This window comes from Pezoporus occidentalis, unplaced genomic scaffold (assembly GCF_034315485.1).
Source record: "Pezoporus occidentalis ecotype Australia unplaced genomic scaffold, CSIRO_AGI_Poc_V1 ctg41, whole genome shotgun sequence".
NCBI classification, from domain to species: Eukaryota; Metazoa; Chordata; class Aves; order Psittaciformes; family Psittacidae; genus Pezoporus; species Pezoporus occidentalis.
In genome coordinates, this window is record NW_026915736.1 from 1580760 (window position 1) to 1599284 (window position 18525).

General features: G+C 43.0%; 1 long non-coding RNA gene across 1 annotated transcript; it reads left to right on the plus strand.

Moving 5' to 3' along the window:
- Positions 1 to 9563: 9563 nt before the first annotated feature.
- On the plus strand, positions 9564 to 18399 carry LOC134171611 (uncharacterized). The gene is made up of 2 exons (XR_009967685.1): positions 9564 to 12205; positions 12378 to 18399. It is a non-coding gene; the product is annotated as an uncharacterized LOC134171611 (long non-coding RNA).
- The last annotated feature ends 126 nt before the right edge of the window (positions 18400 to 18525 follow it).

The window sequence follows — 18525 nt, forward strand, 5'->3', positions numbered from 1 at the left end:
GGTGAGGGCCGTGCCCCGCGGGGTGGTGTGCGGGGCACGGCGGGGCCGGCTGGCTCCCAGCGGGGTGCGGCGGAGCCGCCTTTGGCCGCCATCTTAATGCCGCGGGGGGGGCGAGCTCGGGCGAGGCGTGCAGGAAGTGCCCTCGGCTGCCCGGCTCCGTGGCGGTGCCGTAGGGAACGGGGGCGGCCGCTGGCTCTGGGGTCGCGGGCACAAGGAGTAGCGCGGCGCCGCTGTGCTCCTGGCAGCCAGGCTGTCTCGCCTGCCTCGGGGTCTGCGCGGAGCCCTGCCTGCCGGCACCGGGAAGCCGCAGTCACGAACAAGTTCCCGTGCCGCGTGTTTTGTCCCCTAAGGTTCTTGGGTGGTGAGAAGGGGCACGAGGTGCTTTTTACTTGGCTTGTAGTTCAGCCACGTAAAACTGAGCACGGTAGTGCCAAGTACGGTGTCGTGGACATAGAATGAACTATGTAAACGGTTTGTTTATTGTCACTAATTGTTTGCTGCGGCTAAGGCATTCTGGCAAATTGATCAGATTTCAACTTAGTTTAGTTTCTGACACCACCTCTCCCACTGGAGTGTTACACTGAGGTCTTTCTGTACGGCATGCACTGTCCTTGGTGTGTCTCTTTGTCATCACTTTTGAGTGTGATTGCATCTGAATATATTACTTTTAACCACAGATGAACAGAACAAGCACATGGAGTTCCAGATGTTGACCCTCGGAGAATCCACGTGTGACTGAAAAGATGGATAATCTTTTGGCTCAGTTCCAACCCGGTGAAGCCAGCATGTGGTTGTTTCAGGCTGATGTACAAAAAGGGTACAGCATTTATTCTGCCGGGGCATTACATGCAATGTTTTATTCCACTTAGATATCTGTGGCAATGATCTCATTACCTTATTTCTTACACACGTGACTGTGCAAGTGGATCATGCCTATAAAATACTTGTGTTTGAAGTCAGAAATTAACTTGTTATTTCAGGGATTTGTTAAAGAAAATTAGGCTCTGATCACAAAAAAAAGCACCTGGAGTTCTATGAATTTAAGCAGATGTTGAGCACCTGAGTACCCTGGTAGACCAGCTGGTTAGGATTCTGAAAAACAGCTGAATTACAGTAATCAAATAGGACTCCAGTGGCTGCAGCCCACCAAGTTTAAAGGAAAACTCCAGTCTTAAATTATGCATTAAACTTAAGTAAGAGATATATGGCCTTCTATGGTGTTATCATAGAACCATTACAGAATCATAGAAGGGTTTGGGTTGGAACCCAACCCGCCTGCCATGGGCAGGGACACCTGCTTGACCAGGTTTCTCAAAAGCCCTGTCCAGCCTGGCCTTGAACACTGCCAGGGATGGGGCATCCACAACTTCCCTGGGCAACCTGTGCCAGCGCCTCACGACCCTCACATGAATCAGAAATTGTGAACAGCAATCAGAAATACAGATGTTGTGGGCGTGTGATGGCCCGGTAGAGGATTAAATACTGATACTTTAAGCAAAGATTGGTGATTTGAATCTCTCTTCCTAAACCTATTTCCCTCCCCATATAAATAAGTTTGGTGCACAGAATGCAAATTTAGGTCATGGCATTATTGCTTCCTCTTCATAGAGAAGGTTGTTCGTTTGAGTTCTGCTTTTGCGTTCCGCCCGAAGCTACAAGGCATTGCAGTCTTCAGCTCTTTCACATTCACACCCCAGTGTTTTAAGTAATTTCTCTCTCCAGTGCCTGTGGTGGGAGCACAGGGTGAAGATCAGGTGAGTGCTTCTGTACCTTGCAGGAAGAGGTCTGCCTGGCAGGATGCTTAGGATGAGGGGGCAGACATCTTGAGGTAACAGGTACAGTCTTTAACGGCCTGCAAGCCTTTTTGTTCTGGAGTGAACTGCTGAGGACACCGACAGTCTCACTGCTGCTGCATTGATTGGCAGGTGGCATTTTGTCAGAAGCCAAGGGCTTTGGAAGGCTCCATTTTCAGTGTGCTCTTCTATTCAGGCTGCTTCTGCATGGACAGTCAGTTTAATTGCGGAGGTATGAACTGGAATTTTTGGCAGTTTCCACTGATAATGGTAAATTATCTATTGATTGGGTCAAGCTCTCCATTTGTGTCTTGGCTCAGCAATGACATTTTATGTGTACAAGTGAGTGCTAGAATTCTCACTTTGAACACAGTGGTTCTTTTTCTGCTCAGCACAAAAATAAGCTGTTTTATGGAAACAGAGGTGCTTGATATTGGTAGGACATTGTGCGCTTGGAATAGCATGCAGTTGTAAGAAAGATCAGCATGGAAAACCAGGATCCTGAGTTCTCATTTCATCCTGATCCTGACTTTCTGAGTGATAACTAGGTGAGTTACTTGACCCTTTAGTGCTTATCACTCTGTAAACCATGAATCATGTGTCCTGCACACAAGGATGTTTATTAAGATTTTAAGAACATCTTTCTTGGTGATCGGTTTTATATTTAGCATAATTGATCACCTTATGATCCTTAGTGTTTTCAGCTACTGTACTGATTTCAGTTTCTGACAGATACAGACAAAAATATGTCTTAGGCACTTAATGTTCCAGTTAAATGCCATATCACACCCACATTTTTCAGTGCAGTAATATTACCCCCCCCCCCCCCCAAACAACTAACATTAACAGAAAAACAAGCTGTCCAGCCAACTGACAATTAAATTGATGTGTTCTTTTTATTTTATTTCTGAAAGTCCATACTCTTAGCTGGCCTCTATCATCTTGAGTTCTTGTGAAGGAAAAAAGAACCCCTGGTGTAGTTGCTTGGCTGGGCTTTGAGACTGCTTTGTGTCATTGATGCAATGGCCAGGCTTCAGCCCAGTGGTTTTATGATACAACCAGTGTGAAGGAGATCGGGTTCAGGTCATGGTTTTGATCTCCTGCTGTGTTTTTTCCCCTCAACACAGAAGTGTTGAGAAGTGTTACAGCTATTTTCTCCTGCCCACCACCCCACACTTCAGGGCTTCTCTCCTTTCAACCTGAACTCTCCTGTGGGTTGGCAGTTTTTCAGCTTCTTATGTCTTTGTTGCTGTTATGTCTTTGTTGCCCCCCAAGTTTGTGAAACATCCCTTGCTCATTTTCATTTTCTTCTGGGGGTTGCTTCCCAGATCCTCCTAGTTGTTTTAAGAAGTCAGAATTACCTGTAAGCATGAGGTAAACAGCAGTCTTAGATGGACAGACGTGAGAGGTGTCTTCTTAGAGGGTCAGTTGTTAGCTATAATTAAAAGTTGTGTTACGATGCTAGAATAGTTTACAAGGTATAGAACTTGGACAGGGGGTACAGAAACCATTCTCTGTTATAGTGTTGCCAACAACTGCAGATGTGTGTTTAGATAGGACAAAAAATAAGACACCCTGGCAAATAACATCTGTTTTGCACTGTTCCTGCCACTGGTTCTGCAAGAGTGTGTATATCTATCTATTTATAGCGACCACCAGTCAAGGAGATAGATATGAATGCTAGCTAAACATGATTCAGATGAGAACAAGGCTAAAAAGAGAAGACAAATAACATGTCTATAATATTTGCTGGCTCTCCAGTAACGGTTTACGTAAAAGAAAGTTGGTTATCAGTTATTCATCAGAGAATTTATATATCAGTAGAAACAGAGGAGTGCTAGATCTAACTATACTGAAATCAAAAGGGGAATTAGGTTCATATATACACCAAACTTGAAGCAGATCTATGTAACATGAAGACACCCACCCACCTTTACCACTTCTTTACTGACACACATCCTGTATTCCATTAACAATGTAATTCACCCCTCGCTGCACTCTTCATTTGTTGTAGCCTCTCAGTTAAATGCACAATTTCTATATAAAGCACATCATTAATGAGTTTTATTGACAGTTTGCTTCTGAACAGCCTAGAGCAGGAGCTGGAGTGACTCAGAGTGGGAAACGCTGTGCAGCATGCAATTCCCTGTGCATGAATTTGCAGAGATAATGAGCTGAGCCTCATTCTGATCTTCTGAGTTTAGCTCCACTGATTTCATGTTTTCCACTGGTGCAAATCACGTCCATACTGATGCCTGCGATGCCATCCAGGTTGGACTGTGGCGATGGGTGTTGTGAGTTCACCATAGCCTTACTCCTGAACTCTCTGACTGTCTAGGACTGATCCTGGATGTGAGGAAGAAGATGTTTACCAGCATGGTTAGAAACTGCCCTCCCTTCACACAATTCCTTCTCAGCATGTGGTTTGCAAGAAGGCATCTCTGGCCGGAACCACTTGTGTGGTATCTATATTAGCTATTGCAGCTGTGGAGCTTCAGGGCACTTTCACCAGTTACATGCAGCAGTGACAGAAAATAGAGGAAGAGAAATCCCCTAATGGTTGTGGAAAGAATTACTACTTGGCTTCTAAGTTTATCATGTATTTTTAATGTTTTCTAAAGATAATCTGAGTATGTAATTTGGGAAAAATATGACCTTTATGTCTAAAACTTAAAAATATATTCAAGGATATTGTGGAAGTGTCCACAGTCCTGAGTGCTCAGATGCAGGCAGGAAGGTAAAAAAAAAAAATTTTGGTAATTACTGAGGCAAAAGAGCCTACAGTTCAGTTTACAAATGTAATTCTGAGTCCACAGAAAGCTGTTATTATCACTCTGCCTTGGTACGGGCACAGTTTTCAAAATAAAGTATCAACAGGAATGCGTATGGATTCTTTATTATGAAAAATGTGATTAGAAATAAATGGGAACCATTGATCCGTTGATAAAAGGAAATCTACAGTGTATGGGACACTATAATTTAGACCATCCCTTTCAGTTTTTCAGCTGACAGCAGAAAAGACACAGTTAAAGGTGTGGTATGTTTACTTGCGATTTCTTCCCTGCATATCTCTCTGGTTTTATTAAAATAATTTGGTATTTGATAGTCTGTGTAAGTGCATTCAGAAGCAGCAAAATGCATAGAAGTCATCATGTTATTGATATAAGTTAATTTAAATGCTGACACTACCTGTGGGGGAAGTTGAAATCTGTTTCCTGGGATAGTTGGTACAGATTTAAAGTTGTACTTGGCTGTAATCCCAATGCTTTATTAGCATGAGGGGTTTGTCTCCTCCCTGACAGGTCCTGCATAATGGTGAAGTGGAGCATCCGGAGTCTGTCCTGCTGTGGCTGCAGTCCTGTAGTGGTGCTGGGACGCACCCTGCTGTGGCTCCAGGCGTGCTGGGGAGGAGATGCCTGCTATGTGCTGCCACTGGCATGGGGTAGCTTCCTGGGTCATGGCCCTCCCCATTGTTTTGAAACCACTTCCCTGTAGGTCCTTTGGGTGCTGTCACTGGCTGCCAGACCTGTAAGGCCCTGCTGGCCTCTGTTACATCAGTGCCAAACTGCACTTGTTTGGTTCTTTAATTTCTCTGTTACTTTTTCAGAGAATCCCGAGGGTCCCATTTGGTTGCTCAGTGAAAGAACAGATGGTGGGAGAAAGCTTGCAAGGTCGCCTCAGTTTGGAAGCAGCTCCCTTTTACTGTTCAGCCTTCCTCTTAGCAGCTGGCTTTCAAATGGCAAGGGAAGGTTTTGTTGGTATGATGCAGGGGAAAGACCTGGCTAGTGTATGAAGACTGCAGATTCCTCATTGGGCAGTGGTGAGGTCTGTGCACTCCGTTTGCCTGTTACTACTGACTTCAGTGCCATACTTACTTTCGTCTGCTCTGTGATAGGTGCAGTATACAAGTACTTTTGTACTAGGTAGGGTGCATTTCTGCTCATTTGGACTCAGAGTTGGAAGTAGGTAGTTAACTAACTAATGGGGTCCCAGAGAACGTGAAGTGTAGGATCTACCACTGCTTGTGCCATGCTAAGTAGCGATCACACCCCAGTTTTTAGGCAACCTTACTAGCGAGGCCTAAAGTAATTCTGTTTCTGTGACTTAAAGAGTTACTGCTCTGCAGCTGAGTCAGCGTAAGCTGTTGGTGCTCACTCATAGCCTTCCCTCACTGCCAAAAATGCTATAGCGCAGGCTATCTTTAAGCTAAGCCTTTCAGTCATGAGTGAGGACTGGGTATGGTAGTCATACAGGTGATAAGCAGTAACATGTGAAGCTATAATGACTTGATTGCCTTTGGTTATACATGTAACATTATTTTAGCAATCTCTTTTCAGCAAGAGAGAGAACTACTTCATGTTTAATGATTTGGGATCAAATTTGTCCCAGTGGGAATCTGTACAGAGTTGATCAATAGTGCTAAATTTAAGCAGGAAGGAATAGTCAAGGAACATTTTTCTATTTTAAATAAAGAATAGATTTTTTTTCATGTGAAAGACTTGGGGTTCAGCAGAAAAAGATGAACAGTAAAATTTAGTGGATAAGGTATTTAGTGGGACAGGAAAATGTCAGTGTGTTCAGGTGTCTGTCAGTTAATCAGTAAATCCAGTCAAATCCTTTGTCCCTTAGGTAAAGGGTCTGTATTAAACTCCAGGCCTCCAGGAGGAGGAAGGAAGTTTTAGGCAAGTGTTTAAACAAGGGAAGTGGACTGGGGGAAGCAGAAGAGAAAGGCCAGGACCTGCAGAAGTGTTAACAGCAGCCCACACACAGCAGTATTGATTTCTCTTTGATTTGTGGATATCAACCAGGATTTGACTACTTCTGAGACAAACATACTAAGATGCAAGAACATCAATTAGAAAATGTTGGCAATTAGTCAGTAGAGAAAAAGGATGAGGAAAAAAGGAAGAGATGCCAGTATGGGTGAAATGTTGGTGAATGAGGTCAGGGGGATGTTCCAGAGAAGCAGCACAGAGAGGGGAATTGGTGTTCGAATGTGCAGGGAATGAAACAAGGAGGAACAGGGCAGTTTGATTCCACGACATACAGTTGTGGATTAACAACTGTTAAAGGGAACATATGGATGCATTTGGAAAGTCAGTGCTATGTGTAAGCTGGGTTCTGAAGTGTGGGTTGAAATGGTGATATAAAAATTTTCACTTCTTTAAAAATTTTAATGGTGTGTTGGAGGGCAAAGTGAAAAGTCACAAGTTTGGACATGGCAAATGCTTGCCGGAGCTATAAACATGACCTTCGCTGGTTGTGCTCTAGTACTTGGACTATTTACATGACCACATGCTCTTTTTCATGTAAATAATACAGTTGTCGGTAACACTGCTTCTGCACTGTGCTACAGTGTGCATAGGTGAAGGAGGAACCCGCCCCCCCTGCAAATTACCAAGGTATAAAGGGAAATCAGTTCAGATATTTATTATCTAGACTTAACTTCTGCATGTCACAGCATGATGGCAAGTGTGGCAGATTTTTCTTGGAAAATTAGGGTGCATTCCAGCAGAAACTGATGCAGAGACTCAGCTTTTTCCTGAAAAAATAGCTTTGTTCCCTGTACCTAAGCATTTAGAGCTTGCAGGATCAGGGCCTAACAAGCCACTCATCTTTCTTACCGTTTCTTTTGGTGGGTGTTTTGTTGGTTTGTTGGTTTGTTGTTTTTTTGTTTTGTTTTTTTTTTTGGGGGGGGGGGGGGTGTTTGGTTTGGTTTTGATGGTGTTTTTGGGGTTTGGTTTTGGTTTTCTTTTTTTTCCCAGGAAAACAAAACTCTCCATGTTAAAATGATTGGAAATTGAACTTAGGGGGATCTGCCATGTGATTACTTTTTTTAGACAGGATTTTCTTCATAGCTGAATTGGACTGAGGTTTTTTTTCTTTCCTTCCAAACCAGATGGTAAGTGATTCAGTACTTTTAGCAGTAGAAAAAGGATTTGTTTTCTTTCTTCAGTAGTTGGTGTGAATGTACTTTTCTTTATCTATTTACATATTATGTAAACACACTTTGCCAGCATATATGTACACAGTGTACAGTCCTAATCCTGCAGAGAGCCCTGTATAGGCAGGGACTTGCACATAGGAGGAACTGACATTGCTTTCAGAGAGCTGTTCGCATGGAACTCCTGGCAGGATTATAACTGTATTTGGGTTTTTATGTATACACTTAAATATATGACACTGTATGAGGATGCCAACGGAACTGTAAGTCCACAAAACATTTGAGTAACCTTGTGCACTTTACTTTTTTCACCTAACAAAGTCTCCGGGGATGCCCTTGATCTCTTCTGTTGTCTTCCTGTGGTAAGCTGTAGTCCTGGTGACTTGAATTAAAGGCAGAAGCTTAACCTTATTATGGAGTGTTGGGGCAAGTTCTTCTTGGTATGCAGGAGGAGCGAGGGCCTCATTCATCTGGTCTTTTGGACTTATACTGATGCTACTAGGGGGACTTTGGAAAGGATTCCCGTGATGGTGAGAAATGCTTGTGAGAGTATTAAAAACACCTCCTTTCACGTGTGTACTTGATTTCTCAAAGTTATCTGTGTCTGTGTATATACAATGTTAAAACTGAATTCTAAATCAGTGCTGTTCCTTGTTTTGTGCTAAATAAAACATACATGTAAACCATATATATTCCGTGTCAGCATATGGGCATTTGAGGCAGAATGGAAGGATCTGAAACTGATAGGAGACTGCATTATAGTGAAATAGTATGTTACAGTGTCCAGCCACTGATTTTTTTATACAAGCACAGTTGCCCAGGCAGCCGTGGAATTGTCCTTTCCCATCAGTTAAAAGCTATTTTTGTAAGTTTCATGTGCTTTTACCCTAGCTTTGTCTGAGAATTAAAACACTGAATGCATAGTCATACTGCTGCTTTACTGAGAGGGTGATGTTCCACTTCAAAAACAGTGACCAGTTTGTCTGTTTACAGATCTGGCTGTACACAGTTGGAATGGGATTATCCAGTTCTCTCCTTGGTTCTCACCTCATCTGTGCACACTTCAGTTGAGTCACTGGGGGTTTGCACGCAGAGGAGCTGGCCCCTTGCCTTGTTTTCCAGGTTTACCAGGGAGTTGCAACCCAGTTCTTTGCATCTCCCACTTAAAAAAATGTGACAATCTTCTGCTTCCGTGAATTTTAGTAGGGGGAGAAAAAAACACATGAATTAGCATCAGAAATACTGTGCTGTGACATGTCAAGTTTTTTCCCTCAAATTATTCAGTGGAAGGGTGGCAGAAGAGGGCCCTTGAAACTAGCACTGTTTTTTTGACACGGATCAGTAGTCACGCTGGGGTGATTCACTGTGCCTTGTATTTGTGTAATCAGTTACTTTTCCTTTTATGCAGGGGGAATTGTTTGGGGGAGTTTGCCTCTCAGGCTCTGTGGCTATTGATGTGGTCATTCAAGGTGGCAGAAAAACGCATCTCCAGAAAGACACATAATCCTGCGGGATGCTGTTGCATGGGGTGGCGTGTGAATCTCATCTGAGGTCAGGCTGCCTGCTGGGAGGAACGAGAGCTTGTTTGGCCGGTGCTGTCTATGTTACATACTGAGGCCTGTACGTCCTGACATACCTCATCACAGTCACAAACAGCCACATTTTTCACAAGTGGGAATTGCTTTATTATATTACCAGAAAGAAATAAAAGCACCAAGTAACGGCTGCAATCTTCCAATGGCTGTATCTGTAGAAGAGCAGAACAGTAACTCCTAACCCAGCCGTTGTGGGCATGTAGGGACAGTGGGATTAAATTTTCTCTCACATGCCTCTTGTAGTTGCCTCCTGACTGGCAGCAGAGTGCTTGCTTCCCAGTGCCACAGTTCCTGGTGTCACCTGGCACCTACCCATCTGTCCGTTGCCGGCTGGGAACGGTACCGTGCCTGGGGGTCTGACAGTGGCACATATAGCACATAAAGGGAGTCTAGGGAGAAGTTAAACCAGATGATTTATCAGTCAGGGAGAATGTGCAAAATGTGCCCTCAGCGTGGAGGACTATGAAGAAACGGGGTTGGAAACCAGTTACCTGTTACCTTCTGTGGGCCCCAGGGAGCAAACACTGTGAAAATACTTGGCTTAAAGCTTTGAGGACTAAGTAATTGCTGGAAGCTCTGGGTTACTTGGGACATAAGCATGCATTTATAAGCACTGAAAGTACTGAAGAGAGTTTCTTCTGGTTTCAGTTAATAATAGGGCACGTTGTGTACAGTTTGTTTGCTTGATTGGTTCATTTTATTGTGTGTAAATACACTGTAGACACAATTTTGTCTTTTGTTCAGTGTTACTCAGCTGGTGTGCTTCTTGTCAATCCAGTGAATTACAGGGTATAAGTAGCTTGCTCCAGTCTGTCTGTGAAACAAGGTTTAAAATAAAGGCCCGCAAGGGATATGGTGGGACTGCAGAGGAGTTAGAAGGAAGGTAAGCAGAGGAGGAGGCAGCATGTGCAGCAGAATGGAAACCTTCAAAGCCATGTGTGCCACAGGCACAGCAACTCAGTGGCAATGTGAGTTGCCTCAGTAAACAAAGGAGTTCTGCTCTCCCATGTGTGGTATAAAACTCGGGCTCCATTGGTCTGAGTGGAAATGACATGGGTTTGCAATGGGGCAAATGAGAGCAGAATCTGGCCAACTGTTAATAGCTTTTTTGTATTTAGGGCTGAAATAAAGTGGCTGTGTATGCAAATAATTGTGCAAGCATGACTCCTAAGTGACTTATAAGAGGAGAATTCAGTATTCAATTGTTGGAAATACAGAGGGTTTGGCACAAATCTCCCAGTTTGGCTGAGCTGTGCTTGACCTGTGACAGAGAGAGCAAAGGTGATTTTAAGTCCTGGGATCGGAGGGGCCAGTATGTAATGTAACTCAAGGCAAAGTCAGCACATTGGCTGCTTTGTAATTACACATGCTTATTTTGTGTACAAACCCAGTTGGTTCATTACCTTTTATTTCCGTTATCACAATCTTTATGTGTGAATCTGAGCTATTTTACTTCAAAGGGGTGGCATGTAACTAGAATTTAAAAAAAAAAAAAAGGTTTGGTAAGAAGAAGTTGGTTGTTTTGATATAAAGATGTTCTGATGTAACAAAAATGGTAAAATTGTTTAAATCTATGCGCAGAATCTGAAAACTCTGTGGGAAGCCTAACAAGTTGAAAATAACCTGTCTTCCGTGCCCTGCATTTCTTGCAGTTTTTTGACCCAAGTGTCGGAACAAGGATAGTTTAGATAAAAGAGATAATCCAAAGCAATCATGTTGCTGTAGCTTAACACACTGTCGCTCCAGCTGAACTTCAGCAGTCCTGCTTTTGTGCCCTGTGGTGAAATGGTACCTGTTGGCTTAAGCCATCTTCATGTTGTTAAATTATTAAACTGTGGTAATCTCACCACAAGTTATTGGCTATCCTTATGTCAAGAAGTGTGGCTATCCCATTCTAACTCCTCAGCTCAGAGGATGTTATTCCTGAGGCCAAGATTTAAAAATGCTCTCACCTTCCAAAGGTCCTCCAGAATCATTCAATAAAGTAAATTTTATGGATACAATCTCCTCTTTTTATTTATTTTTATTTCCCCCTTTCTATCATGTAGAAGTGTGGATGGTGTGGAGAGACATCCGATTTCATTGGGGCACAAGTGTGATCCCAGAGCCAGTGGGGTATGTCTGAAAATACTTCCTGGCAAAAGTTATGCTGGCTGAGAATCAGAAGCTTGCATCCAGTTGACATCACTGGAAGATGCACACACAGAGTGAAAGTGCTATGTGGCCTTTAAGCTTCTGTTCCTGTGGTACGTGAGGTTTTATACTACACAGAAGAACTATTCACTTTTCTGGGTAGTTGATACAAAATGGGTATCTGTGATCTGTTCCAGTCTGTTCTGTCTGGGGTATTGTCTCCATGACTTCAAGAGAGTGCCATGTGTGCACAACAATAAGGCTCTTTGGATGGAAACAGTGCAACGCAGGACTCACTAACTGATGATAATTTTTAAAGAGATGAGTACAACAGGTCCTACTCATCTAGATTGTAGGAGTAACTTGAGAGAATATGTTCACCAAACTGAAATGTTCTCTAAAATAATTGCTAACAGGTTACTTACGCTTGTTTTCTTCAAAAGCTGTATGTTTTCCTAAGCCAAATGGAAAATTAGATTTTCTTCTTATTTAAATATATGAGGAGTAACTGTGAAAATTGTTTGGCTTACATGGATGTTAAGTAAGTGTCACCAGCGGATAATCAGACCCAGGACTTCCTTTGTGTGCTTGGCCAAAGGAAGGGACATTTCCATTTTCTGTTGCTGATTGAGTTCCCCTGTGATCTCGTCAAATACACAGAAACACTGAAACTGTATCAAAAATATGGTCTGTCTTGTGCCCTACCTTGCGTATATATCACACCATGAAGTTCCCCATTGGTGAGTGTCTCCTCCCTTTGAGTTTTTCCTCTTAGATGTAGGCTTTCTGGGACAGGAGCTCTTGCTCAGTGTGCCAGAGCCTGTGGATATTGCTGGAATAGAGAGCAGTCCTTCTGCACGGCTGTTTGGGTGTGACTGAGGACTGAGCTGGGTGGCTGGCTTGCTTTTCTAGGTGAACCCAACGAAGCAGATGGATTGCATGAGGAATCTTGTGCTGCTGTGGTTGGCACCAACTGTGGCTGGTTGCATCAGAAATCACAGCTGCTCTCTAAGCCCTGTCTATGCATCTACAGCACCAGACTCCAGGGAACTGATTAACAGAAAGAAAATCCTCTTAATCTGGGTGGTGTTGGTTTGTCATCGTCAGGTCAGTACTTACATAGCTGCAAGCCTACTGCTGCCTGCTTTGCAAGAGGCAGGACATTAATTACAGGGCGCGGCATAATGTATCATGCTTAGGCATTTGAGGTGCTGACAAGATGATACTGCCCAGAGCAACTGCAGAGAGCATGGTCATGTCCAACACAAGGTATGGGTTTAAGATCTCAAAGCCCCCTGTTATCCAGTGTGTCACTCCTCAAGATAACATGTGGCATACATGCTGAAACCTAAAACTCCCTTGCTTTCTGCCTCCCCAGCAACTTCATACATGCATTCAGCTTCTCTTTAGTGTGAGCCACAAGGTGAGAATCAGGGTACTACAGGGATCGGAAGAGCTTTGGTGTTCCCTAGGCCAGCTGGATGTGCAGCAGTCCTGTGCTTTTTGGCCTGAAAAGCACCAGAGCCTCTGAGTAATGGTGCTGGGCAAGGTAAAGGTATGGAGCAGACAAACTGCTGAGGTGCATAGATCCCTGCAAGACCAAGAGCCCATTTTGGGGTGTGGAGGCGATATTGTGGGTCAGCAAGTGTGGGACTGAGTTAAGTAAGAGAATGTAAGAGCATGCTCACTATATGGCTGCTAAGCAGGGAGCAAGAAAGGATTTTACTGTTTGTGGTTTGAGAGATGGAGTGGGGAGTGATGGAACAGGTAGAGAAGAATTTGGTTGGACTGTGAGGGGATTATACAATGTACCCAGGGCTTGCAATTTATCCCTATCCAGGTTGGAAATGGTCTAGTATTCTTCAGTAGTGTTACAAGCATCTGATAGGTGCTGAGCACCTAACTCGCTACCCAGAGCATTGACAGTTTACCCCCGTCTCGTTTGTCATAGATACCTGCAGATTTAATGCTTTTCTTTGGGAGAATACATCACTTTCCTGTCCTATGAAACAATGCTCCTCTTCTGCTATTCTCATGGAGATGTGGTGCAATGAAATCACTTCCTAGCTAGGGGCTGGTGAATCACTTTGTTGATATTCATAAATCTTCTCTTTGCTGCCATTTTCCGCACTGGTCTTAATAAAATTTCCAAAGGCAAAAATAATAATTTCAGAGACTTTTTGTTACAGAGATAATACTGGAATTATGTCATTGCATGCCGTACTGAACCCAAGCTCCCAGCTACCCAGACCTATTTGGGTAGCTGGAGATATTGACACCTATACAATCACTCCCTCCCTGGCAGCAGAGAGCTTGCTTGCAGCAAGGCAGAGAGGGGGAGCACACGCATTTGTCTCACAGGCTCTGGTGGGTAGTCCAATAACTTAGCTTAAGGTTTAAAGCTCTGCTGTGGGTCTGATAACCTCTTGCATGGGAACAGGAGCGCTCTGAGCTGTCCTGGCTGTGTGCAAAGGCTCTGTTGCTAGTTGAGAGTCTCCAATATTTTATTGCCTGCCTAGGAAGTGTAACTCTTTGGTCATGTCCATCAGCTCTGCATCTTAAATGGTATTAAGAAGGGAGAAAGCTGTGGAGAATGCTGCCACAGAAAGCAGAAATAGGCAGGACCCTCTGAATTTCCTTGTCTGAGGGGAGATCAGACAGCAGTCTGTGTGATTGTTTTGAGGCAATGTCAGAGTTCTTCAATATGCATCTTCTTACACATTGGCACAGGGCTTTTTCCTGTAGAAAAGGATTGCACATGGTGTGGATATGATCTTGTGAAGGTAAAGGCACTTGTGGTTTATTCTTGGCAAAGCCTGAGGCTGCTTTAAAGTCATCTTTATGACAGCACTAATCTTCTGGCAACTGCAGGCTCAGGGAGTTGCACAAGAAGTACAGAGGTGCGTTTGCACACTGCCTTGTTTGACGGGCCAAGCATCCCTCTGTCACAAAGATCCAGCTGTTTCTCCAACCGAGCACAAGCATGTGTTCCAGCAAGCCCACTGCTGCCCTGGCAGGTTATTTCCCTGTTGGTTTGCCCCGGTGGCTATGCCTTTCCCTTTCTCTGTGATACATCACACATTGCCAGCTGGTACTTCTAACATGTTCAGTAGAATGTTAAAATGAAACATCTTAGGAGGAGGTCAGCGTGCTGTGCGGGACATGGCCTGTGTGTGGGCAGCATCTGACAGATTCCTGTCACCGTTAACCAACAGGCTTGTCAGAAATGATAGCACCTGCCTGTGGACTGTACTAACATGCAGTACCAGCCAAAATAGGAAGTGTTAATAGTATTGTTTGCCCCCTATTCATCATCCCTCCCCACTGTGAAAGGCTCAATGTGAAGATCTGGAGGGATAGTTATGAGTATTAGGGTAATGACACCAGATACCATTCAGTTCTGAGCAGCCAATGTGTAATTATTGTAATAGAAAAGCAGCACAGAAAATTGCTGAAGAGTTTTTCAGTTACCAGTGACTTTTCCACACATAGGCAGGTAAGAAGGTAACCTGTCTAAAACATTTCTTGTTCCAGAATTAGTGCCAAGGATCAGATCTTCCTGATCCATTGCTGGGAAGCTCTGTTCTCCCATTTACAGTGTGCCTACGTGCTGGAGATTTTTCTGTTTAATTTCTCTTCTGTGATGGATGAAATCAGTTGACATCTGTTTTTTATATTGAAAAGTTGTTGGCCTTTTTCTGCCTATGTCGCAGCCTTTAGTGCGTTTAATGTATGTTATTAGCACTCCATAGCAGAATGCTGTTTTGTGCCCAATAGGGATTCTCAAAATAGCCATTGCTTCACCCTCTCTCTAAGCTTCTCTGTAGTCCAAGCTGCTTATTTTTCCATGTGGTCCACTGTGAACCTCCCATTGTAAATTATCTGCCCTTGTAACCCACATCCTAATTTTTCTTACTCTGTTCAGTGTAACTACTGACCATTGAGTTTAGCAAATCCAGTTGGTATTAAGAGGATACCTGGGAGATTTTCCTAGTTGCATGATTTGTACTTACTGTGTAAGTTTTGTAAGGCTGTTTGATTCCCTGCAGCCCCCATCTCAGATGTGGGACCTTGGAATTCGGTTGATTTGAAAATCACTTTTTCTTCATTTGCAGTCCCCAGGGGACTGTCATTGCAGCATTGCCTTGCGACTGTGCTGAATTAAGAGTCAGAGCCCTGCTGAAGTTCCCAGGCCAGAGGATATGATGGCTGCTAGAAACATCGGTGCCGTTCTATGTCTATGTTGGGGTATTTTTTCTTTGTTTGTTTGTTTGCCTGTTTGTTGTTCCCCCCCGGACAAAATCTTTTTGCTTTGTAATGGTCAGCGGTTCTGAGGAAAAACAGTTATTTCTTAGGTACCTATTAAAATTTAAGAAAACAGTGGTTCTTCTTCCCCCTTATGTGCGCACCTCCTCTTTCCATATGCTTTAGTGTTTTAAACAGATCACCTCTTTCCGTTGTTACAGGAAAACATTTAAATGGCACACCATTTTATAGAAAAAGGAAGGAAAAATCCAGTAACATTGTACTCCGCCTGTAGGAGCGCTCAGTCTAGGAATGGCAAAATCAGCAAATTTGAAATGTAGGACAACAGGTGAGGAGAAGAAGGGAGTGGAGTTGCAGATGCTAGATAAGGACAGGATTAGACTGATCAAAGAGACAGGAGGAATGACAGAGGATACTTGGCAAGAGAGACCCAATGATATGGGTCAGCTTTACTCCCATTGAATCCAAGAGTTATCCCAGATTTATGGAGGCACGACATCCAAAGTGCTCCCAAAAGCTTCCATCCAAAGCAGAGGGAGTGAGAAAGTGGGTAGGGAGGAAGAAAAGCAGAGGGGTTGGGGCCAGCCTGGAACAGGCCTGTGTAAATGTGAGCTGGGCTCTTGCACAGTCCATGGGAGTTTTCCTAAAAACAATGGTGGTCTCAAGACTTGAATTTGACCCAAAAGCAGAGAGAATTACAGCAGTTCTGCCATGTGGTAGGTCTGCATTTGGAATTGCAAGCCTTGTTTTGCCTCTGGAGTCCTCAGCATTGCACAGTCCCATTACAGCAGTGGTAGCAATGCAGGATTTAGTGACCGTGAGTTCCTATCCTTTGGCAGCTGCACTGGTCCATGTGCATTTCTAGTGAAGACTGTCCCTAGAGTGAAGGTTATCTGGTGGAACTAGCAACAGCAGCTTTCCAGAAAGCAACACTAGTCTTGCTATAGGCACAACTGGGTAGCATTTTCCCCAGCCAAGCCCTGGGACTGTGTGGAAGGGTCTGTTTGATGAAATCTGGGGCAGCTGAAGGGCAGACAGGCTATTCTGGTGTTTGCGTGTGTGCTGGAGAAGGTGGAGGCATGCCTGTGCAGTGTGGGGAACCTGAAACTTCTCCAAGAGCTCTGACTAGGAGATGCAAATGTAATGCTTTAAAAAAGGCAATTTACTGACAGAACAAAAACTAGTAATGAGATGAACAATTAGCTCATCTTTCAGTTTTCTGGATACTTTAACAGCTGAAGAGTTAAAATTAATCTCGCAATTAATCTAAAAACATGTTGGAGCATTAATTTGAGGATGTTAAAGTCTTCCTGATCATTTTATGGTACTCTTTTGGAGGAAGAGTGTCTTAACGTCAAGTTAGCTTAACCCTCACTTTGTTATTGTTACTAGTCAAATTAATTGCTGTCTTTAGCAGAGATCACAAACCCTCCACAAGTCTTACTGTATTTACTTATATGTTTTCATTTCTTGAAAGGTGAAGATGTATAAAAACATAAAGGAACATTGTTAGCAGTTTATTGCAGCTAGCAGTCACACCTGCATTTTCAGCGCATCTTAGTAATGTATGTGAATCCATAGAACATATCTGAAATTTTATATGTATTTTAAGGTTTGCTCTTGCTCCACTTGTGTCTTTTCCCAATCATCATTTCAAAAACGTCAGAGGAACAACAACTGAGCATTTCTCCTGTTCACACCTGTGCTTTGGGATGTGAAAGAATAACATTGGCACAGAGAGACCTGGACTTCCTCTTGGATGCGTCTGAATGAATTTATGGGGCAGTCCTCTGTGATCAGTTTGAGAGCAGCTGATGGTGAGCATCACCAAGATATGGTACTGGACTGCTTATCAAGAAAAACTAGATTCATGAAACATCACTATCCTAAACTGCAGCCTCACCATGAGGACATTAGGGCAGCCACAACTGTGCAAAGTATCTTCACCAGCAATCTTTCACCCTCTGACAAATCCTTTCTTCTTGAAGGTGACTGTGGGTGGTCTTCCTTTGTCTAATTTCTGTAAATTCGGTACATCACTTTCTAGTTATGCAGCTGATACTCGTGTTTATATGAATGGCCATTTAAAAAAAAAGAAAGATCAGATGTTTGTTGTTTCATTTCAACATAAATCAAACTTTGTATTCAAATAGCAATTCTAGTTTAGCCCCAGGAATAGCTTTAGTATTGCTAAGTGTCTGGAGAGTATTGACTACAGAGACATGATTTTAAGCAGGCTATAATAGTTTCTACAGCTGTTAACAGTTTGCAGAAGAAAGGCGGTATTATTCCACGGTGTTTAAAATGTGCATGACTTGCATTGCACAGAAGTCAGATTGGGAGAATGTCAGATTTTTTTTTATTCTGAAATTCTGCCAGGAAAGTCTTCAATAACTGGAGAAATTCTTTTCACTGGTGAAATCAACATGCAGCACATTGTGTTATTATAATTCCTTATAGCTCACCATGAAAGTTGTCTTTGTATGCGTGGATGTACGGCTTGTACTGTTTTGTTTTTATTTATTCTGCATTCTTTATTATAATGTTCTTTCCTTTTCTTCAGACCAGAAAGATTGTTATTGAGCCTTCCACAAAGCTGAAATAATGCTGTGTGTTAAAAAAATGTTAACAATTTGAAGAAGTTATAAAAATTTATAAGTTGACTGAATACTTTTGGAAATTTCTGCATATTTTAATATAAATAGGTAATGCAAATGTTTGTTCTTTGCATGTAGAGGTGGGTCTCTGTTTTCTAAAGGTCTTGTATATAAATTTGATTCTTAAAATTACATTA